At 47.1% G+C, this 23,894-nt stretch overlaps 1 protein-coding gene across 29 annotated transcripts in view; it reads left to right on the top strand.

Moving 5' to 3' along the window:
• CTNND2 (catenin delta 2) overlaps window positions 1-23,894 on the top strand; it is a 3,139,673-nt gene that overhangs the window by 2,337,293 nt on the left and 778,486 nt on the right. The window lies entirely within an intron of this gene.

Consider the following 23,894-nt stretch of genomic DNA (forward strand, 5'->3'; position numbering starts at 1 on the left):
TCACACTAAGTGGCCCATTTTGCAGATATGGCACTCCCCAGTTTCTTTAGAATATTTGGTAAATGTTAATATTACCACTGCTTGTATAATAGATTTATTGTTTTAGCAAGATTTTAAGCATCAAATGGATTAACCTACATTATTAGCACATTTGTTTTATGATCGAGGGGGTGTGCCTTGGTAGGAACAAGGGATGAGTGCTGTCAAGAGGAAATCAGCAATGTCTCTCTACCTTGGAAAGGAAAGGCTGGGCAACGAGAAGAGGGAAGGGGAATGGTTTTAATGGCCATAAGGTGGCAGGCACAACCAGCAAGACTGATCATGCAATATACAGTCCTTTATCCGAAATGCTTTTGTTGGCCAAGAAAAGAAATACAAATTTAGCACACTTGATTACCCAAGCAAAATAATTCCTCATTCAGATTCTGCTCGCAACTGATATTAAATATTTCATCTTAGATCATATTTGCTCCTTTCCAGCAGTTGTGGAATATTAAAAGCTTTGGACTCTCAAAAACGCAAAGAAGGTAGTGCTTACAAAAATATATTTCTGAGCTTGCTTATTAATGACAAGAACTAATTGCTCCCATGCTCTGTGACCAGATTTGTAGTGACGGGGATACCCACAGGCAACAAGGCTATTTGTTCTTACAGAATATAATTTAATTGTACGTGAACTGTTGTTTGTCAAAGACGAGGCTAAACATTTAAGATGTTTCAGAAGGGATTGTGGGAAGCTCAGTTTCACCCTACCTCCTGTCTACCATGAGAAATGGAGAGCCCTTTTAAAAAAAATAATAGTTTATTGAGATATCCTGACAAGAATAATACGCTCCGAATGTACTGTACTGTGAATTGGGACTAAGGGAAATCTTTGTAGAGTTCGGGCAGCTAGTTTATATAGACTCTAAAAGAGTGAATCACTCAGTCAGATTCTCATTCAGCCCAAACGTTTGTACTAGCAGCAGAAAGTATAGTCCTTGTTTGCCAGTGTGAGACATTATAACCAAGGCCAGGAAACGTACCTACAAACAGGCAGAACTTTCCAGGGTTGGCACAAGGATGGTTTGTCAGCCTCTGTTAATTTCATTTAGCATAATTAAAAGGTTTATGATATAGATTATGAAATCAGTCCATTTTTGAAGAATAATCGTTCAACCCATTAATTACTTTACATGTTTTGCTACGTCATTTCCTGGAATCTGAGCTGGACCTGGATTAAAACTGTGAGGTCATGACTGGTGTGAGGTGACTAGCCGCTTTGATAAAGATACCCTATAAGAAACTTGGGGGCTTGTTTCCAAGCCCCTTGCACTAACTTTTTATATGGGAAAAAGTGACGGGAAAAAGTGACGCAGTGGTGGCGCAAGGGGCTTGATTTGTGGGCCTAGAGTTTAATGTGGAGCTAATTATTTTGAAAGAAACTTCGGAAAAATCATTGAAGGAATGTGCTTTTTGTAATGGTGTTGATTCATTCAGAAGTTTTTGCGAAACTAAGATTAAAAAATATAGATATGTTGCAGTTAGGCCCAGTGCTTAATTTGTGAATAAAAAGGTGATGGTGCCCAAAGCTCTCCTCTTAAACACGGGGCTGGTGCATGTATGTTTGCTAACACGGAATATTGAGGCAGTGTAATCCTGAAGCCATCTCGGGCCTCTTCAATCCATATAAAGCCACTCTCTGCCCCTTCAGCTCATTCTTGCAGCCTTTTACTTTCTCCCTTTGTGACTTTTTTTCGTTTTTTTCTTCCTCCGTCTTTCCCTTATGTGTATTTAGCTCGCAGCAAATGCTTGAGGATAGAAGAATAAGCCCCCACCGGAAACAACAAGCACAAATTAAGCACTGGTTAGGCCTGAGTTAAAAAATTCACACATTCTGATTGGCTGATTTGGACCAAGTGCTCTGAACGGGTGGCCGCAACATGAACAGAAATGTTGCAGCTGCCTTTACAGGACCCAGGAACTTTGCCACCTGTTTTGAAAATGTTTTTAAAAAAAAGGTTATGAGAAGGAATGGTAGGATACTCTGACCCGAGCCCTTCTGGGTGGCCCAGAGAGGCCTACCCTAGAGTCAAAATTAAAAACAAGGCAGGTTCCTGTATTTTAATGAATTTCCCCAAGGGTGGGCCAAGACTTGGGGTTCAGCGCCTATTTATTTAGTATTTGTGGAGAGGTGTGTGTAGCCTCTTTCATGTGCCAACTTTTGACCCTGGAGACCTGATACCCTTTGAGCCTGACACAGGACTGACCTGTGAACCCCATCCCCGGGTACAGATTGACAATTTGAGTATCTGGCATGTTGCCTACTTCCCCCTACCCATGTTGGGGAGAGGGTAGGGTTACACTGGTTGGACACCGGTACTGCCAAGAGCAAAGGAAGCTCCCTCTTGAGGGAAGCACAAAGGAAATGATGCTGACTCCCACACAGTCCCAGAGGCTAGGCGCTGCATGTGTGGAGCCAGTGAGATCTCGGAGGCCTTGGGACTCCCCCTGCAGGCCTGCACCAATGCACTAAGCAATGGGTGGCCCAGTTGGAACAGGGTGCTCAAATACAACATTGGAAAATGCTGCACAAGGCCGCAAAAACTAAAGAAAAAGATCTATTGGAATCTATTGGAACTGCACAGTTAATATACACTGCTCCAGGTGAAGAGCGCTCCATAATGCCCTTTATGGGATAATTTGCCTATTTTGCTTTGCTTTGTGGTGCCCCACTCTGTCCAGGAGCACCACACCACCAGTATGTTTTTAAGGTATTGTGGGGGGCTGCAGAGAGCGCAGCATCCCCCAAAAATGATTCAATAAAAACAACCCTGTGTTTGCCAAGGTCTCTGGAACATGACGCCAGGAAACAATAATCATTTTTTTTAGCATTTCCATAGTTGGAGCTTTTGCTCTTCAGCTGAAGATTACAAGGACCCATTGTGGTTTGTCTTATGGCTGCATTACATGGCCTAAGGAATGTAAAATAAAAACTCTGACATGCGTTTGATGTTGTTTTGAATGCAAGTGCTATATAAGAAGGTTTATTGACAAACAGGACAATGCTTGTAATTAATAATGGATGGTCTTGGATTCTGTTGGTTTTAATTTTGAATCTTAACATGTAGTTTCTGTTTTATTAAGGTTGTGGCCCCTAGTCAATAGGTTTGTCTTTAAACAATTGCCTTTAAATATTGATGTGGTGACCCTTGACAAAATCAATAGGCTTGCCCTGTACATTGATGTCGTCATCCCATGACAAAGCCAATAGGCCTGCCTTATTTAAAATGGCACCCCCTTATATTGTGATATTTCATCTGGTAGAGGCGAGGGGGTTGTTTTCTATGGGATTCATGACCCACTAAGAGTCAAAGTTGATTTGAGGGTGTCACTAAAGGTATTTACGGCTACATATTTGTAAGTATTTAATAATATGTGTTTAATAAATGTACTTTTCCTTTTCAAAAGAAAAAATCACCGACTGTACAATAATTTATACAGTTGGTATTGCATGTCAGCAAATGGAGCTTACTAGTCCACACCACCTCCTCTCAGTAGGCTTTCAAACGCAGTGCTTCACTACCCTGATAGAGTCAAGTATTACATTGGATTACTTGGTCCTAGTAAGGAGAGATTTGTGGACTTATTAATTGTAATAAGATCTTACTTTAGAATCAGAAACCCTAGAAATCCACTGAAAAAGGTTGAAGTGATATTATAGTTAGGTTTGGTAATAACGTCTTACTTTATGGTAAAAGAAAACCTCAGAGATTCACTGAAATAAACAAAGGTTAAAGGGACACTATAGTTAGGCCTGTTTACAATGAAAGCAATGTAGAAATTCCCTGAAAAGTTAAACGTGATATTATTCTTAGAGGGATTGGTGGATTTTGTCATCATTCATGTAATTAATGATGTCATTACTTAATTACTTACCTTCAGTAATGCATCATCTGGTAGAGGCTATGGCCCTCATTACGAAGACCGCCAGGGCCGTGTTGGCGATCTCACCGCCGATGAAGGCCGCCAAATTACAAGTTTGGTGGTTTGGCCGAAGCTATATCACCGATACTCTGCCCGTCCTGCCGCTTTTCCGCTGTCCAACGGGCTGGAGGTGAGCACTTCCAGCACGGTGAACGCCGTAATACCACTAGCGGTATAACGACGTGGGAGACAGCCAGCATTTTTCTGGCAGTCACACCGCCAGCAAAAGCTGGCGGTCTTGCATACTGGCGACAGGCATAAGCATTCCTGTCACCAGGATACATTCACACATACTTACACATACCTACACACATGCACTCACACACTTCCACACACATGCAAACACATCCCCACTCACCCATGCAAACGCGACATACACACCCATTCTACACATGCATTTACTCCCTCCTGTCCCCTCCAGCGTGTACCCACATTCAGGCCTCCCTCCCCTGCATATTAAGGGTCGTAATACGGCGTGCAGTGTCCTTTTGGCATGGCGGTGCCGGCGGTGGAACCGCCTCTTCCCCGCCGACTGCTGTCAGACTTCTGCCTGATTTCATGCGGAATCCTGATGGCAGTTGTAATGCGGTGGTCTTAAGACCACCAGCCATGGCGGTCTTTCGGCACCCGCAGCTTTGGCAGTCTTGTAAAAAGACCATGAAAGTCGTAATGAGGGCCTATATCTATCTGCAGATTCCTTACCTTCACCTGCAGATTTCCTAGGCGTCAGGCTGGATCCGTCAACTTTTGTTTGAGTAATACCCTTGGGGGCACCATTGGGTAGCTTAGTTCGGTTCTGCGTGGTTTTGTAGGCACCATTGATACCACATGGGAAGTCAAATTCACCTATATAGGCGCCATCCAGGCATGTGGATTTTAGTTACTTTCTTCACGACTTTCCACGCGAGGAGCGCAGAGCCATGAAGTAAACTGACAAATGTGTGTCCAAACTTGAACCATGAAAAGGGATGATACTGACCCTAGCAAAGGAGTCTTGAGAGCGGGAGGCATGGGTGTGTGTAAAGAATCTGTCTAGATATAGTCTGCATCAGATAATGCCTTACCGAAGGTAAGTAACTTGTTCATCTGATGGAGACTTCTAGCTGCAGATTCATTGCCTTTGACTACATACCCAAGCCATATCCTCCTGGCGGTGGGCTGCGGACACATTTTCCTAAACTCGAAAGTCCTGCAGGACCGAAAGGGTGAAATGCCTGCCCATGCAGACCTGACTGTCTAGGCAGTAGTTTCGTGTTTGGCATATGTGTGCAGCGACACCCACGTTGCTGCCTGAGAGATGTCCAGGACTGGGAATCCACGAGCTAATGCAATGGTTGCAGCTTTTCCCCTTGTGAAAAGGGTTTGAAAGCCCTCAAGAGGCTGCTTTTTAGCCAGGGCATAGCAGACTTTTATAGAGAGACTGACACAGCACAAAATGGTACACTTCTGAACTGCCCGACTTTTCTTTGTTCCCACATATCCCACAAAGGGTTGGTCATATTAAAGCAGCCCAAAGCACATATTATGCAGATAAAATCGAACAGAGCTCTAACTCCCGAAGGAAATATTTCTCCTGTTAAAGGTATTTACCTCTCCTCAGGCACACACAGACACTGTAGAAGCCTCGCATAAACATAGTAATAACTTTGCTGGATTTTTTCAGGAAAAAATTGCAGAGATCTATTCAACCTTTCCAATAGATACACGTAGTCCCCAAGTGGTAGAAGAGGAGTGTTCCAAGGGTGCAGCAAGGTTTACATATATTACTCCCCTCTCTCCTGAAGCAGTCTTTATACCATTGACCACCCTTAAATCAGTGTGTCCCCAGGATCCGGCCCTGCCTTAAATCTTAGGACAAGGGGCTTCAATAATAGTCCCTGTGGTAACTGAGCTGCTGAACAGGTCACTATCAGTCGGCATTGTTCCTCCACAATGGAAACATGCAATTGTGAAGCTGTTGCTTAAGAAGCCCAGCCTGGATCCACTCATCCCTGGCAACTATAGACCAATCCCTATGCTGCCAGCCCTTGCCAGGGTACTTGAAAAACATGTTAATACTCTTCTTTCGAGTTTTTTGGAGGAAAACAACATTCTCCATCGGTCTCAGATGGGCTTTAGACCATTACATAGTACGGAATCTGCATTAATCGCAGTCATTGAAGAAGTTAGGAAACGTGTAGATCAGGGCTTGGTCTCGGCAATGGTGCTTCTCGATCTTAGTGCTGCCTTTGACATGGTGGAGCACAATATTTTACTCTAGAGCAGTGGTCTTCAAACTTTTGAATGCCGCGCCCCCCCCAGTTGAAAAACAAAAATCATTGGGCCCCCGTCAGAATTTGTTGACAGTTATTTTAGAAAGATGGCAATGTTTAAATAGGTCTAAACCTATTTAAACATTGCAGTTAAGTACTGCTACCTTTTTGAAACTGCAATAACATTCTTCTGCTTATAACAAAGGCATGTTATCTGTATAATATTTCTTTTGGCCAGAGTTTGGCGCCCCCCTGGGATCACTTGAAGCCCCCCAAGGGGGGCGCGGCCCCCAGTTTGAAGACCTCTGCTCTAGAGGATGAGGGAAAGTGGAGTCACAGACAATGCCCTGAGTTGGTTTACCTCATCCTTGGTAGCAAGATCATTTCAAGTTTTGGACTGTTCCTTTTATTTGAGGTGTTTTAAGAGTAAGTGGGGGGTGCCTCAGGTCTCTTCTATGAGCCCTACGTTATTTAATATCTATATGGCTCCTCTGGCACAAGTAGTGGAGCCCTATGGACTCTCTGTAGTGTCATATGCATATGACACCCAGCTTGTGGTATCCTTTTCTACCGATCAGAACTCAACCAATTCTCAGCCCATTCCTTGTCTACAGGCAATCTCCAAAAGGATGTCCAGCTATAGACTTAAATTGAACGGAGACAAGACAGAGGTTATGTTTCTGGGTCACCAGGCAAAACCAAACTTAATCTCCCTAGTCTTACAACCATTAGAAGATCGTCCATTGCCCAAAGAAAGCATTAACAGTCTGGGAGTATGGATTGATCCATGGTTGACCATGGATCATCAAGCGAAAAAAATATCCTCCTCCTGTTTTGTCATACTAGACTTCTTAGAAAGATTTTCAAAATACTTCAGTTCATTGTAAAGAGGCTCATCATACAGGCCTTAATAATCTCTTGGCTGGATTATGGGAACACCCTGTTTCTTGGTGCACCAAAATATGTAATGAAGAAATTGCAGGTGGTGCAAAACACTGCTGCCCGCCTTCTCTTCAATCTACCCAGGCATGAATCATCCAGATCAGCTTTATCAACGTTGCACTGTCTTCCTTTGGAGCAACAGATAAAATTTAAATCTTTGTTACATTCATAGTGCGCTATATGACAAAGGCCAACCAATATTGCGAACCCTGACTTCTTTTTACAAACCTACCAGACATCTTAGATCATCCTCTATGACCCTAGCTGTCATTCCCCCAATAAAAAAGGCCAAATGGGGAGGACAATCAATATCGTATCTTGGAGCTAGACTGTGGAATTCATTTCCACTGAATCTACGTCAAACCAGCCATGAACTGTTGTTCCGGCGGCTATTAAAAACTTGGTTATTTTAGTTTGTGTCCCAATGCCGTATATTCAAAGGTTTTTCTGTATAGTACTGGGAGGCCTTCGGGTAGGTATGCGCTCTATAAATTTTCATACTATAACATGACATAACATCCCCAAGGAACTCGTTTGTGCAGTCAAGGTAGAACGGCAACACTCTTTTTCGATCCAGCCGGTAGAGTTGCTCCTCTTCCTTAGAGGGATGCATGGAGCAAAGAAGATGGGCAGGGTGACAGTTCATCCGAAATGAAATGGGGTCACTACTTTTGGGAGAAAAGAGGCACGGGTGCAAAGCACCACTTTATTTGAAAACAATGTGAGATATGGAGGCTCGGATGTCAAGGCCTATAGCTCACTCACCCTCCGGGCAGGTGTTATGCCACAAGAAAGACTGTTTTGATGGTAAGCAGCCTCAGGGGGAGGTTATGAAGTGGCTCAAACGTAGTACATATCAGAAATGTTATAACTAAGCTCAGGTCCCACTGAAGCATAATGAAGGGCTAAGTAGAAAGCACATGTACAAGCCCTTTCAGAAACCTATTTAAAATAGTGGACCTAAAAAAAGAGGGTTTGTCAGGCAGCCACAGAAAAGCAGATAAAGTAGACATATAGTCCGCCCATAGTAGAGCTATGCTGGGCAAGGGACAGAATGAAAAGAAGTACATCAGAGAGAGAAGCAGAAAGAGGTTCTAAAGACTTCTCTGTACAATATTTTACAAATCTTTGCCAACGGCACACATACACCATTTTTGTGTAGGAATGCCTGGCTGTCAAAATAACATTACAGTCTTCCGGAGGAAGGTTGAAGGCTATCACCTGTTGACGCTGAATCTCCGCGTATGAAGGCGCAGAGTTGACAGGTTAAGGTGGGAAACCCTCCCCTGCTGCTGCAACAGATGATCCTCCCGAAGGGGCAGCCTGATCGGAGGATCAATGCTCATTTTCAGATGCTTGGGAATACCATACTCTATGTGTCCAGTCCGGAGCCACAAGCATTACTTGGGCCGGGTGTTCTTGATCTTCTTGAGAACTCCGGGCCGGAGTGGTATGGGCAGAAAAGCGTACAGCAGGCCTGAGCTCCACATGGAACGAAAGGTGTTGCAGAGCGATTGCCAACTTGGGAACTTCAACGTGTAATACTGCTGACATTGCATGTTCTCTTCTGAGGCAAACAGATCTAAGCAAGCTTCTCCCCACTGCTGAAAGAGTCATTGCACCACCTCGGAGTGGAGCCACCACTCGTAATCTGCTAGGATGCGACGGCTGAGTTCATCTGCCCTGGAGTTCAGAGAACTTGCAAAATGTTGAACCACCAGGGTTACGCCTTACTATTCCAGCCATGTCAAGGGATGCATAGCCTCTTGACAAAAGGTCCACGACCCCACCCACCCTGCTTGTAGCAGTACCACTTGGTGGTGGTTTTGTTAGTGAACACCTGCACTAACTTCCCCTTAACAGAGGGAAGAAATGACTTCAAAGCTATTTGAATTGCCTGAAGCTCCAGAAGATTGATGTGGAGTCTGGATTCCCCTGGAGAGCAATGTCCTCTGATTTCCATCTCACAGATGGCCACCCCATCCCAGAAGAGACGCATCTGTTACTACTGTGAGGTCTGGTTGGGGGAAGGGAGAGGAGTCTGTCTCTAACCTAATTGCGGTTTGTAATCCACCACTGCAGGTCTTTCGCAGTTCCCTCTGAGACCTGGGCTTTGTCAGAGAGATTTCCCTGATGCTGCACCCACTGAAATCTCAGGTCCCAATACAGAACCCTCATATTTAATCTAGCATGATTTACCTGCAGGATGCAGGAGGCCATGAAGCCCAGCAGCCTCAAAGTCAGTCTCACTGAAACCCAGGATAGAGGCCGAAATATCAGTCATAATCCGAATATCCTGGACTCGCTGTTCGGGAGGATAAGTCAGAAACTGCAATGTCCAAAACAGCTCCTATAAAAGAGGGCACCTGAGAGGGAGTAAGGTGTGACTCTGGCATGCTTATACTGAACCCCAGTGAAAGGAGAAGGCTTGCCATAGTCTGGAGGTGGGAGATGACAGACTGGGGTGAGCCGCCTTCAACAGCCAGGCGTTGAGGTAGGGAATACTGAAAGACTAGCCTGCGCAGACGAGCTGCGACCACTGCCATCAGCCTGGTAAACACCCAAGGGGTGCTGGTTAGGCCAAGTGGGAGCACAATTAACTGAAAGTGCTTGTGGCCTGCCTTTGAACTTCAGGTAATGCCTGTGGGCAGGCAGGATGGGAATGTGAAAATAAGTATCCTATAAGTCCAGCGCTAGCAACCAGTCTTCTAGGTCTTGTGCAGACAAGACCTGAGCCAACATGAGCATCTTGAATTTCTTCTTTATGAGGAAGAGATTGATGGTCCCTAGGTCTAAAACAGGGTGAAGACACTTGTTCTTTTTTGGTATCGGAAAGTACCGGGAATAACAACCATTGCTTACTTCTGATATCGGGAGACTTTCTGTGATTCCCTTGGCCAAGATAACCGTAACTTCCTCTAAGAGCAGAGACAAATGACCCTCTGCCAGCCATTTGAATGTTGGCGGTATTGGGGGAGGAAAGGATTGGAAAGGCAGGGCATAGCCCTTCTGAATGATCTACAGTACCCAAGCGTCTGATGTAATAGACTGCCAATGGAGGAGATGATGTTGAATTCTCCCTCCAACTGGGCAAGCATGGTCCTACAGCACCAAACTAGGAGGGCGTGGGGGCTGCAGGTGCTGTGGGCTGGGTGGCAGATGACTTCTGGCTTCCAGTCCCTTTAGGTCTGAAGAACCACGCCTTTGCAAATCTTGGGGAGCTTGCGCAGAACTTTGGCTGACACAGGGCTGGTGTGGTGCTACGCCCCTTCCGTGGCCACGAAAGGCAGACGGTGGATGAGGGGTCGCAGAGAGGCCCAAGGGCTTGGCCATAGCCCGAGAGTCCTTAAAATGCTCCAGCGCCGAGTCTGCCATCTCACTAAACAAGCTAGTCCCTTCAAAGGTCATGTCCATAAGGTTTGCCTGGACATCCCCTAAAAAGCCAGATGTTCTCTGCCAGGCTTGGCACTGTAAGGCCACCGTTGACAGAACCGTTCTGCCTAGTGGGTCAGTCATATTCAGGCCACACTGAATGGTGAACTTTGCTGTGTCCCTCCCATCTTTCACCACTTGGGCGAGGATGGCCCAGGCCCCCTCTTGGACCTGTGGCAGCAGTTGTGCAACCGTATCCCATGAGATGTGCAAGAAATGGGCCAATAAGCATGAGATATTCACTGACCTCAATGCCAGGCTGGTGGAAGAAAACATCTTCTTCCCAAGCTGGTCTAGCCTCTTGGATTCCCTCTCCGGGGTGTGGGGGGGGGCAGAAGGAAATGCACAGAGGGAAGTTGAGGCTTGGACTGCCAAGCTTTCAGAGGTGGGTTGTTGGCTGGGGAACCTAGGGTGGCCCGGTACAGGGGGATGACGGTGGGCAATCAACCTATTTACAGGAGCCCATGGGCTGGACTTGAACTAAGTTTCCAGCAGGATGTAAGTAGGTGCCTAATTAAAGGGCAGAAGGGGTTCAGAAGTAGAAGCCCCAGGTGGAAGCATTTCTGTCAAGATGTTTGTCTTGTTTGACAGCCATCAAGGTCAAGGACCTCAACTGCCCTATGCACCACCATTGCATAGGAAGCGCCCTCCTCCGTAGACACAGTGGGGGGATAGAGTAAGCCAGTATCAGTCTCTCCTAGTTCCTCATGCCAGTCCTCTCTAACTGGTGTTCAAAAGGGCTTAATGACCCCTCCCAATCCGTCTCTGCAGCAATCCTGCCTTTAATGCAGACACTCTTGTACCGTGGCACCAGATTCTCTGAGTTGGTGCTCGGCAGCACACAGTGCACCACTGCTGTGAGGGAGCAGAAGTGTGCCATAACTCAGTAGATATGGCATGTTTCTGCTCTCTCAATTTCACGCAGAGCAGTTCAGCAAGTTCCCTTGCTACGTTACATTGCATGAAGCTTTAGTAAATCTGACCATAGGTAGTTTGAATCTTAAAGGCTGCACACTTGAGTTGTGCTTCTGAGACCCATGTTAGTACCATCACTTTGAACATCACTGCTTTCATTTTCAAGAACTAAGCAAACAATTCTTAGTTCGGCCACTTACCTTTAATTCAACAGTAAAACTACTTAACAACTGGGTTTCTATAATGTTTTATGAATCTACTTACACATCTCAGAAAAGCTGTCATATTTTTAGTGAGAAAGAACCAACGCTTTTCAACCCAGCTCAGGTGACTCTGTGCCAACTCTTCATAGTAGCTGCAACGGAGGAAGATCAGTACTTCTCAAAGAGCTGCTGTAATTTTAATGGACGATATCAACGTGTTTTAGTAGGCCTTCCATAGCTGTACTGAATGTACACTTCTCAGCCTGGTTAATTGATTTAAAAGTGAATGCCAACTCTTTTCGGTTGGGCGGTCATACCTGTAATGGCTCATTCTGGAGCACAGTTTTCAGCACTACTGCTATATTTTTCATGGTCAGTGCCAGTGCCAGTAAAATGGACAGACCAGTGGTTGTAGCAGTGCTGCTATATCTTTAGGGGACCGAACTAAACTTTTCAGCAGGAGCGCTATATTTTGAATGGATGTCCGAGTACCGGGCTGCTATCATTTTAGTGGGCAGTACCAACGCTTTCAGCATGGCTTCTGTCATATTAACGGGAAGCATTTCTTCGCAGAACGCAGATTTTTTGACACTAAATAATTACATCTCTCTCCATTAAATGAAACACATGAGTGTAAAAAATGAGGCTTGCCTCCCTGCCTTTGTATTTCCTGACTGAAATGTAATAATATTTGCAATGGGACTTTTTGTTGAGCCCAATTTGAAAGTAAATTGTGGGAATCGTGTACCACTACCCAACCTCAAACCATATCTAAAAATCCCCTCAATCTGTAAAGAAATGCTGGGACACCTTTCATCTCTGTTCCGCAAATTATAAATCTTTGTTTCCTTTCATTTATTTGAGGGTATTCACATTGCTGTCATGCAAAGTTGTAGTATATGTAACTAATGTAGTCCAGAATGGCATTACAGAGTAGGTAGGATACATTAACAGGATTTATAGGAATGATGAATGTGCAATGATATAAGAACAAAACATGCACACGGGAAGCACTAAAGGGCCTATTCATCAATCTTTCATGCGGTACAACGCAGCAAGCCATCTTTCTGCACTGCGTGAAAGGGCTAGAATGAGCTGTATTTAGCATTATACAGTGCATTCTTGTCCTTTCCTAGCGCTAGTGTATTTTTAGCAGCGTAGCGCCAATGCAGGCATCCTTGCGTCATGTTACAAGGCTGCCTGCATTGTAGGCAGGATTGTTTTTGTGCAGAAAGGGGCACCTTCCTGCACAAAAAACAATACTGAGATGCATTTTCCTCTTTCTATGTATGCTACAGAATGCAGCACACACAGAAAAAGAAAAACAAGAAGAAATAAAGATATTCCTCACCGTTACGCATAACCTGGGGAGGCATAGCATTTTAATGCATTCCCAGGTCTACCACTAATGGTAAATATGGGGATGCACCAAAATCCATGGGTATTTTCATAAGAACACCCATGCTTCGCCCATGGACCACCTCCCTGCCACGCAGTAACGAATGGCAGTGATTTGCACTGCCTTGCATTACAGTAGATTTATCAAACCATGCAGAGCCACGCTAGGTGGCCTTGCATGGCTTGATAAATCTCACTTAGGTTTTGTGATGTCCTTGCGCTCCCTTGTGTGGGGCAAGGGCGTCACAAAACCTTGATAAATATGCTCCTATGTATATCCATTATGTTATAGGTGTTTCGAGTGACGATGCATTTGTATACAGTGTTCAATATCTGATCATTGCGAAGAAGCATACCAATGTGTATATTTACACTTTGAAGGAGCAGACAGGGTCATAGCAGTATGGGGGTGATTTGTTACATTGGAACTTCAGAAGGAAGCAGTAAATTGTGAGTTCAATCTTCAAAGGGGATTGTGGAAGTTATATGCAATCCGTGGAAAGGAATCCTAATCTAGGGGACCATTAGATGGAAGGCCCATAACCAGGATTGATAAGAGTCATTTAGTGACTGCAAGAAATTGGGTTTATTTGCTACCTGGAACCTCACTTTCTTGGATTCCTTTGCTAACTTCAGACCTTATACCTTACACAACTTCCTCAGATCTATCACGCTGAGCTTCTCAATACTGGCCAGATCCACTTCATTTCTTTCAAAAATCACAGATGCAAAATAGAAATTTATGAATTAAATTAAGAATACATTTTTGTCCATGAAAACACAAGAGGAGAATGTAAAAATCAAAAATCGATTTTAATGCAGATTGGAAAAAGGATTTTTGGGTTTAACACAAATCAATCAATGAGTTTGTGAACCACAAGTCTATGATTCCACTGTTAAACACAAATGTACAAAAAAGTCGGATTTTATCAGGTGTAAAAAGTATACCACCAACTAGCAGGCCACTCATAACAATGGTCTCACTATTGAAAACCTGGCTGCAGTGGAAGTAGTAGAGAGGGCAACCGGGGGGCGTGCTTGAGGGGGTGGATGGGAGGTCAGCACCCCAAGTGAGGATGGCCAAAGCAAGAAAGAGGAAAAAGGGCTGTAAGATGGGCAGGGAAGGAAAGAAATTTAACAAATGAAAAAACACTTACTCTCGGGATCCGAGAAGCCAGTCTTCAAACAATGGACATAAGCACAGCACATATTAGTACAGGAGGGGGTCTGTTGCATGCAAACAATGCTGTTCAGTAAGACACAAACATGGTAATAGTAATGAAAATCAGCGCAAAGTACAGCACAAATATGGCTGCTCACACAAGCAACAATGGTTGTCGATTTTACAGTAGAACATTAAAACCAGAGATAAATTTAGATACCTTGCATGAAAGCTGCATAGTCATCTTATGACCATCTGGCCGCTCCCACACTACAGTCTCAGCCAGGCAGTTCACAGACTGTTCTTCACAGGCCTACTCACTGGTACTGATACCAATGAAAGGTCTATGTTGTTTTAGGTTGTATAGTGTTGTGTGATGTTGTTTGGTGCTCCATTGCGTGGTAAGGATGTGGCGAGCAGTGTGATTATTGTATTCTTTTGTGGCTGTGTTGTTTTGTAGCTATTTTTTTTTGCTCTGTTGTGTAATTGTACTGGACCTGTCTGCAGCATTCGATGTGGTCGATCATAACATCTTGCTGCACAGGTTAGAACATCTGGGAGTGACGGGCTCTGTGCTTGGCTACCTGGATTCTTTTGTTGAGAGGTGTGAACAGGTGGTTTGAATGAAACCATATGCCTCGGGTGCAAGGAGGTTGAAATGGGGGAGTGCCGCAAGGCTCCTCCCTCAGTCCTACACTCTTCAACATTTATATGTCCCCGTTGGCATATTTGGTGGAATCCTTTAACATCAGTAATCTCGTATACGGATGATACTCTACTCCTGTTCACGTATGACAGGGACTTTGCAAAGGCTAAGAAAGCACTTGCTTGTTGTATAGCAGCTGTGCTGGAGTGGCTAAAGGACAACAAATTGCAATGCAACCCAAACAAGACTGAAATCCTATTGTTTGGGTGAAATCCCCTTCTTGGAGGGGTAGGTGCATGGCCTAATAACACACTCCACCACCCCTGCCAACAAAGGTGGCTAGAAACTTGGGCACTATGTGTGATGCTCAACTTACATCTGGGGCACAGGTGTCAGCAGTTGTAAAGTCCTGTTTTTGGATTCTCCGCATGCTGAGGAATTGTCTTCCCAACCTTCCACACTGTACACAGGTTACAGTGATGAGGACACTGATCCTCTCCAGGCTCGATTATGCCAGTCTTCTATATTTGGGTCTCCCGGATTACCTGGCCCAAAGGTTACAAGAAGAACATGGCAGTCTGCCTACCGTTTAAAATTCTGAAGTATTCCTCAGTCTCCCCTTTTCGGGAAAGAGTACAGTGGCTGCCAGTGTGACAATGCATAGTGTACAAGGCACTGACTTTGACCCATCACAACCTTTATAACAAGGGGCCCAAGTATGTCAGTGAGAGGATCAAGGAGTACCATCCTGGAAGATCCTTGCGGTCTAGCAATACCGGTCTAATTGTGGTTCCCCACTTTAAAAGGCAATGCAGAGGAGGCTCCTCCTCCTTCACTGTCAAAGTGGCTAGTCTGTAGAACTGACTGCCCAAACAAATTAAATCCATAACAGAGGAAGTAAAATTTAAGAGGGAGCTGAAGACATTTTTGTTCAAGCCCAGGGATGAGTGGACCTGGTTGGCCCCTCGGCTTCCACAGTGCTCAGTACCTAAAGTGTCTGGAAACTCTTTTTGAGTAGCATTATAGCAGACTCTTTCTTTCTTCTGTTAACATTGTACTAAGTAGCTCCCTTTGCAGTCTTCAACAAATGCTTCGATTTTCCTCTCCAAAAGCAGCACATTCCACCTGAGATCCAGTTTAAAATGAAGAGTAGCCCTGTCGAATGTGTCAGAATACTACCACCCTGGCTTCTGCATCTTTACATAGCACTAATAACCACAAAACCCAAACACAGACCATACCCTAAAATGTTGTAATAAGTATCTTTATAAAGCGCATATTCACCTCATAGTTCATGTAGCTGCTGAGTAAGTGATGGTAATGGTTACTTAACTCAATGTTATTCATTTTAGCAGTGTCAAAAGAAAGAATAGATCTGCTTGAATTCAAACCGGTGAGCATACGGGCAGACACAGTTGGCTGCATAGTACGTATATATCAATCCACCAACCTATTAGTCTTAGCTAGCACTTGCCAACCTCACTTTGAGTGGTTCGGTCTTGCATTATAAGAAAATCTCCAGTTTTATCTTGCGAAGTACTTCAGTCTGAAGGACCCCTTGTTCTACTATCTGAGTCAACACTATACTGACACCAATCCAAGAACTCTGCTCAGTGGACTGCATCTCATGGTTAGAACCATGCATTCAATTGAGTGCATCTGCCCCCAAAACCTCAGATCTGTTAGAGGTGTGTATAACAGAGTCATTATCCTTGGGTGGCCTCATAGCCCCATTACAGGTGCTTTTGGTGCTAACTTCAATCCACAATTGGGTTTGAAATGCCAGCAGGCGATAAAGGTTTTCAAGAGAAAAAGCCTGGATGATAGAGGTACAGGGAAGCTGCCTGGAAAGATTCAAAATCATTGAGACAGCTCTAGAACAGTCAAAATAAATAACTACAAAGCCCCCATTAATGGTGTTGGGAGTTGGTCCAATCCAGTCCACCCTCCTCGCCTTAATGAGCCTACTGGCCGGAAGTCACCCTTCATCACTCCGTTGGGACAGCTAGTAGCTGATTTTGTTACTTGGATCTAAGATCATAAGATTCAGTTCAGCCACTTACTTGTATATGAGTGTAAATAACCCTGTTGCACTTTATACTCACTTTACTCACCTTCACTGCGCCATCACTTTATAGCAGCACCTATATAAACAACAAGTTTTTCCTAAAAGATTTTTTCCTAAAAAGTTTTTAAAATAATATTTTTCCTAAATATATCATGTGAAATATTTCTTTAAAAAAGGGTTGTTTTTGTTGACGTTGGAATAAAGGTTACTAACCACAAAGAACCTTACATATGAGTAGGGTTCTATTTCATTAATTGTAAGTCAAGGGCGACACTTCCCCACACAAGGACCACTTGTTTGATGATAGTTCCTATTACCCAGGTTCACAGCTTATGGGGTTGCCCCTTTTTGGGTTTCAGACTTTGTTTCTTAGGCTGGGATAATCTTCTCCAACCCCTTGTGTTAAAGTGGGAACCCCTGTGAGTACCACAACATAGGTGGCAGAGACAGGAGAAAGACTGAGTACTACTCGGGAGAGTGACAAACTATCTTTGCTACTTACAGCATCTGACTCCCCCCTTAGATAGCTTATTTACTGGATTACTCCTGAGACCACCCATATGGGCCAACAACTTTATTTGCCTTAAAACATTAGGCCGTGCGGGCTGAATTGGCTGGATGGACAAACTTTCCTTACAATCAGATGCAAATAAACTGGGAAAAGACAACTAAGGGAGCAGTGTGATTCCATGTGGAACACCAGTAAAACCCTAAGCTGGTTCCCGCACAATCTTTGACCCGTTTGCCACATCCCCCTACATTCATGGCTCACAGAACCAGACATAGCACCTGGCATTGACATGTTAGCTTTACAAAACAAAATTAAATTATTTAAACTACCTTTAACAGATTATTTTTCTAGACATTTACCAACTGCTGTGTCTATCATTGACTGAACCTTAGAAAACAAATCCTCAAAATTAATATTAACAGTGTGATCTGAGTCGTTTATGGCCATTATCCTTTATAGATGATAAAAGAGCTAATCTGCCTTTGTGCCCCATCTGTGCCACAACTGCATCAGGATTTCTAACTTTTTTCCATTTAGATGGTAGGGGACCACAATCAACCAGGGAGCTCCTTATCACAGCCACTGCCCAGTGTCAGACTCTGATCAACAAATGAGCAATGACAATAGCATCAGTAGCCCCATCTAACTAAGTCATGCCGCTCTTCCCTGTGGCGACATTCCTTGTGGGATCAGAGCCAGACAAAGGGGCAACTGCAGACTACATAGGGACGGCGGCTCCAATACCCAGCTTCTCCTCCACTGTGCTTATTTCATCATTTATTGCGCACACTGCTGTTTTTAAGTATGAGATAACTGATGTCTTATAGAGGCCGCTGGTAACGAAGTCCTTTGGGACTGCACCAGACAGTAAGCCCCCTGGATCTGTTGAGATATTTTTACGTTTACCCATCCTGAGGCGAAGGAATAATTACATAGCCTATAAAAAAAGGAAGAAGAGGCAGATCCAGCCTGCAGAAGAAAGCAAAACTGTCCACAAAAAAGTCACTAAAGGGTCAAATGCTTGCCTGCTTTGGGGGAGCGAGAGATCACAGACCACCCTCGCCCAAATAACAAACAAGCAACGCGCAGGGATCACAGAACAAAACCCAAAGTTTATATCAAAAGTGTACAAACTGTTACACATATACCTTCTGGCCTGTCAGATATTAGAGAGGTGGCCCAGCCTCCTCTGGGCAATGATGGGAGAAAGCCGGACCTGCCCATAGCCTGGGCTTTGCCCGCGCTGCGGGGAAGCACAGCATGCTTTATAGCATTAGTCAGGGGTGTTGCTGTTTTCTTCCCTCTAGCAACATGTGGTTGCCTCTTGGCAGAAGGCTGTCTGGGACACGGAGTCTCTTATGTTGAATCCTATGCAGCGGGGAAGCACAGCGCGATTTATAGCGCTAGTCAGAGGTGTGGCCACCCTCTCCCCTCCAGCAACACGTGGGTGCTTCCAGGCACAAGGCTGTCTGGAACATGTAGTCCCTTAAGTTGAATCTCCCGTAACACGGAAGCACAGCGCACTGTATAGTGTGTCAGGGGTGTGCCGAGCTTCTCTCCTCCAGCAACTCGTGGGTGCCCCTAGGTGCAAGGCTGTCTGAGACGGAGGGGCCAGAGTGACAAGAAAGTGGCGCATCAGTTATGATGCTCCACTCTTCTTGCACCCCCCAAACGGCACCATGTGTGCGCCATATTTACAACATGGTGCACCATGGTGCACGTCAGGACAATAGCATCAAAATGTATGGCCCTACTGTGGTACTTTCCAAGACTAGCACTATAAATTGTGGCGCTAATCCTACAAAGTAAAGGGAGGCCCACTGAAAGTAATGGGCACATCATTTTAACACCTGCTCTGAGCAGGCGTTAAAAATGACGCTAAAAATGACGCAGTGAAATGTTGGAAATTTCATGGCACCATTTTTATGCGCCTCTCTGCGGGGGAACGCCCCCTTGCATAAATTTGCCTCGGGCAGGCATAATGTGGAGCAAGGGGGCACAAATTGTGCAAAGTGGTGGAATGCAAGCGTTGCGCCACTTTGTAAATATGACGAAGGTGAATGGCCTCCTTAACGCCACATTAGCGTAAAATAAAATGACACTAGTGTGATGCTAAGAGGTGCTAGGGCCTTGTAAATCTATCCCAGGGAGCCTTAAGTTGAATCCTGCGCACCTGGGAAGCACAGAATGCTTTATAGCACCAGTCACGGCTGTGGCCGCCTTCTCCCTTCAAGCAACACGTGGGTATCTCCCGGAGCAAGGCTGTCTGGGACAACTTAATGGCTGGCGCTGCGCGTCGCGAGTGAGCGGCCTCTGACCTGCCTTAGGTCTAGAGCTCGCCCCCCACGTCCGCAGCACCAACCTGCTGTCTCCTGCCTCTGACCCCCGCCCACGCTGCTGCTAGCGTGTTCGAGGCCCTGGTAAGCCTCATCAGACCCGTGTGACGCTTTTCGCCGCTCTGTAAGTGTTTTTTGCCCACTGTTTCAGCGCCTTGCTTCCTTGCGCTTCTGACCCCCTTGTGCCCTTCTGATTGCTGTTACCCGATTGTATTTTGTGCCCTCACTGTATTTTGTGACTGTTTTTGGAAGTTTTGCCTTCTGATTGTGCCTTGTATTTCTCCTGTTTTTTCGCCCCTTGGGTGCTCCCCCTCGCTCCCCCTTGCCGATCTCCCCTTGCCGCTGCCTCCCTGCAGCCCCGCCCCCCTCGCGCCCCCATTCGCCGCTCCCAGCTGCTCCTCCCTCCCCCCTCCCTTCTTAATGGCTGGCGCTGCGTGTCGCGAGTGAGCGACCTCTGACCTGCCTTAGGTCTAGAGCTCGCCCCCCACGTCCGCAGCACCAACCTGCTGTCTCCTGCCTCTGACCCCCGCCCACGCTGCTGCTAGCGTGTTCGAGGCCCCGGTAAGCCTCATCAGACCCATGTGACGCTTTTCGCCGCTCTGTAAGTGTTTTTTGCCCGCTGTTTCAGCGCCTTGCTTCCTTGCGCTTCTGACCCCCTTGTGCCCTTCTGATTGCTGTTACCCGATTGTATTTTGTGACTGTTTTTGGAAGTTTTGCCTTCTGATTGTGCCTTGTATTTCTCCTATTTTTCGCCCCTTGAGCGCTCCCCCTCGCTCCCCCTTGCCGATCTCCCCTTGCCGCTGCCTCCCTGCGGCCCCGCCCCCCTCGCGCCCCCATTCGCCGCTCCCTCCCGCCTCCCAGCTGCTCCTCCCTCGCTTCTTAATGGCTGGCGCTGCGCGGTAGCGCAGCGGACGCGCGCAGCGGGCGCGCCGGAGGCGCACCAGAGGCAAGCCCGTCTGCGCCTGTCCGTGCCTGGACCGCGCCCAGCGCCACCCCCCCTGGTCCTCACGCCCCCTGCACCCCGTGCCTTTGATACTCGGCCAGCGAACTCCACGCCCTCAACCCTGGTCCCTCCACAGAGTGCTTCCAGGCCACCCCGAAGCACACCAAAGGACCTTTTTCCTGCCGCACCTGCAACTTCTCATGCAACAGAACAACGAAGCCAGCAACAACCAACACAAACCACCTGCACTGCATCCTCCTCAACACACGCTCCGCACAAAAACACGCCATCGAGCTCTGGGACCTGCTCGACACCACCGCCCCAGACGTGGCCTTCCTGACCGAAACCTGGTGGAACGACTCCTCGGCCCCTGACATCGCCATCGCCATCCCTGACAGATACAAGATCACCAGAAGAGATCGCACCAACGGAATCGGCGGAGGAATAGCCATCGCCCACAAATCTACCCTCAAGATCCACACCCACACGGACGACACCCTCAAGACAGCCGAACACCTCGACTTCCAGATTCACACGGACCCCAACACTACCCTCAGAGGAACCCTCATATACCGCCCTCCAGGACCAAGAGCCCCCTTCAGCGACACCGTCTCCGACCTCGCAAGCACCCACGCCCTCGCCTCTCCAGACTACATCCTCCTGGGAGATCTAAACTTCCACCTGGAGAACAACAATGACGCCAACACCGCATCACTGACCACCAACCTCTCCAACCTCGGACTCCGTCAACTGGTCAACACTCCCACCCACATCGCCGGACACACCCTTGACCCACTCTTCACTTCAAGCATCCACATCTCATTCAGCCACACCTCCGAACTCCACTGGCCCGACCATCACTGCGTACATTTCACCTTCAAGAAAAACACCGAACACCACCGCACCCCTCTACCGCCTCACCGCAGCTGGGGAAAAGTCACCGAAGATCAACTAGCCAGCACCCTCGCCAAAAACCCACCACCCGACCCCACCGACCCGGACTCCGCCGCCATCAACCTGAATCAATGGATCCTCAACTGCGCCAACATCCTAGCTCCACTCAAGAGACCCACCGCCAACCAAGGAAAGAAAAAACCAGCCTGGTTCACAGACGAACTAACCACCTCCAAACGCACCTGCCAGAAACTCAAGAAAAAATGGATCCTCGAGCGCACACCCAACAACCTTGCTACCCTCAAGGAAGCCAACCGCAAACACCATCAACTGATCCGACTCGCCAAGCGCTCCCACTTCACAGAACGCCTCAACAACAATGCTCACGACTGCAAAGAACTCTTCTGCATAGTGAAGGAACTTTCCAACCCCAACGACGTCCCTCCTTCCCAGGAACTCTGCGACGATCTCTCCACCTTCTTCTACCAGAAAATCGCAGACATCCACGACAGCTTCAACACCTCACCTCCGCCAGACCCCACCCCAACAACTCCTCCCACGCCTACCGCATCACCTCCTGGACTCAAGTAGACAACGCCGAAACCCGAAAGACCATGAACTCCATTCACTCAGGATCTCCCGCTGACCCCTGCCCACATCACGTATTCAACAAAGCCGACGCCACCATCGTCCCCAAACTCCGCAAGACCATCAACCTCTCCTTCAACACCGCCACCTTCCCGGACAGCTGGAAGCACGCAGAAATCCAACCCCTCCTCAAGAAACCTAAGGCTGACCTCAACGATCTCAAAAACTTCCGACCGATCTCCCTCCTCCCTTTCCCAGCGAAAGTCATCGAGAAGATTGTCAACGCACAGCTCGCCCACTTCCTAGAAGACAACTCCATCCTAGACCCCTCTCAATCTGGTTTCAGACGAAACCACAGACCTGAGACCGCACTCCTCGCCGCCACAGATGACATCAGACAACAAATGGACAACGGCGAAACCTCAGCCCTGATCCTCTTGGACCTATCAGCCGCTTTCGATACAGTCTGCCACCGCACCCTACTAACCCGTCTCCACGAAGCTGGCATCCAAGACAAAGCCCTCAACTGGATCTCATCCTTTCTCTCCGGCAGAACCCAGAGAGTCCGACTCTCACCCTTCCGCTCCAAAGCCACCAACCTCATCTGCGGCATCCCCCAAGGCTCCTCACTTAGCCCAACGCTGTTCAACGTCTACATGGCCCCCCTCGCACAACTGGCCCGCCAACACAACCTCAGCATCATCTCCTACGCAGACGACACCCAGCTCGTCCTCTCCCTGACCAAAGATCCTCTCACCGCCAAAACGAACCTCCACGAGAGACTGAAATCCATTGCCGAGTGGATGAGCAACAGCCGCCTGAAACTTAACTCCGACAAGACGGAAGTCCTCATCCTCGCGCGCACCCCCTCGGCCTGGAACGACTCTTGGTGGCCCACCACCCTCGGCCCCCCACCCACCCCAGCCAGCCACGCACGAAACCTCTGCTTCATCCTCGACTCCGCTCTCACCATGTCCAAACAGGTCAACGCTGTCTCCTCTTCCTGTTTTAACACCCTCCGCATGCTCCGCAGGATCTTCAAGTGGATTCCAACAGGAACCAGAAAGACGGTGACCCAAGCCCTCGTCAGTAGCAGACTCGACTACGGCAACGCACTCTACACAGGCATCCCAACAAAAGACATCAAACGACTCCAACGCATCCAGAACGCATCCGCCCGCCTGATCCTCGACATACCCCGCCGGTGTCACATCTCCCCCCACCTGAAGGACCTCCACTGGCTCCCCGTGGACAAGAGGATCACCTTTAAACTCTTCACCCACGCACACAAGGTACTACACAACACCGGACCCTGCTACCTGAACTCCAGACTCAACTTCTACGTCCCCTCACGCCAACTACGCTCTGCCAACCTTGCCCTCGCCATCATCCCCCGAATCCAGCGCAAGACCTCTGGTGGCAGATCCTTCTCCTACCTCGCCGCCAAGACCTGGAACTCTCTCCCCACCTCACTACGCCAGACCCAGGACCTCCTCACCTTCAGGAGACTCCTCAAGACATGGCTCTTCGAACGATAGCAGCAACACCCCCCCCCCCCCCCCCCCCCCCCCCAGCGCCTCGAAACCCTAACGGGTACATAGCGCGCTTTATAAATCTATTGATTGATTGACATGAAGA

Source organism: Pleurodeles waltl, chromosome 2_2, assembly GCF_031143425.1.
Source record: "Pleurodeles waltl isolate 20211129_DDA chromosome 2_2, aPleWal1.hap1.20221129, whole genome shotgun sequence".
Lineage (NCBI taxonomy): Eukaryota > Metazoa > Chordata > Amphibia > Caudata > Salamandridae > Pleurodeles > Pleurodeles waltl.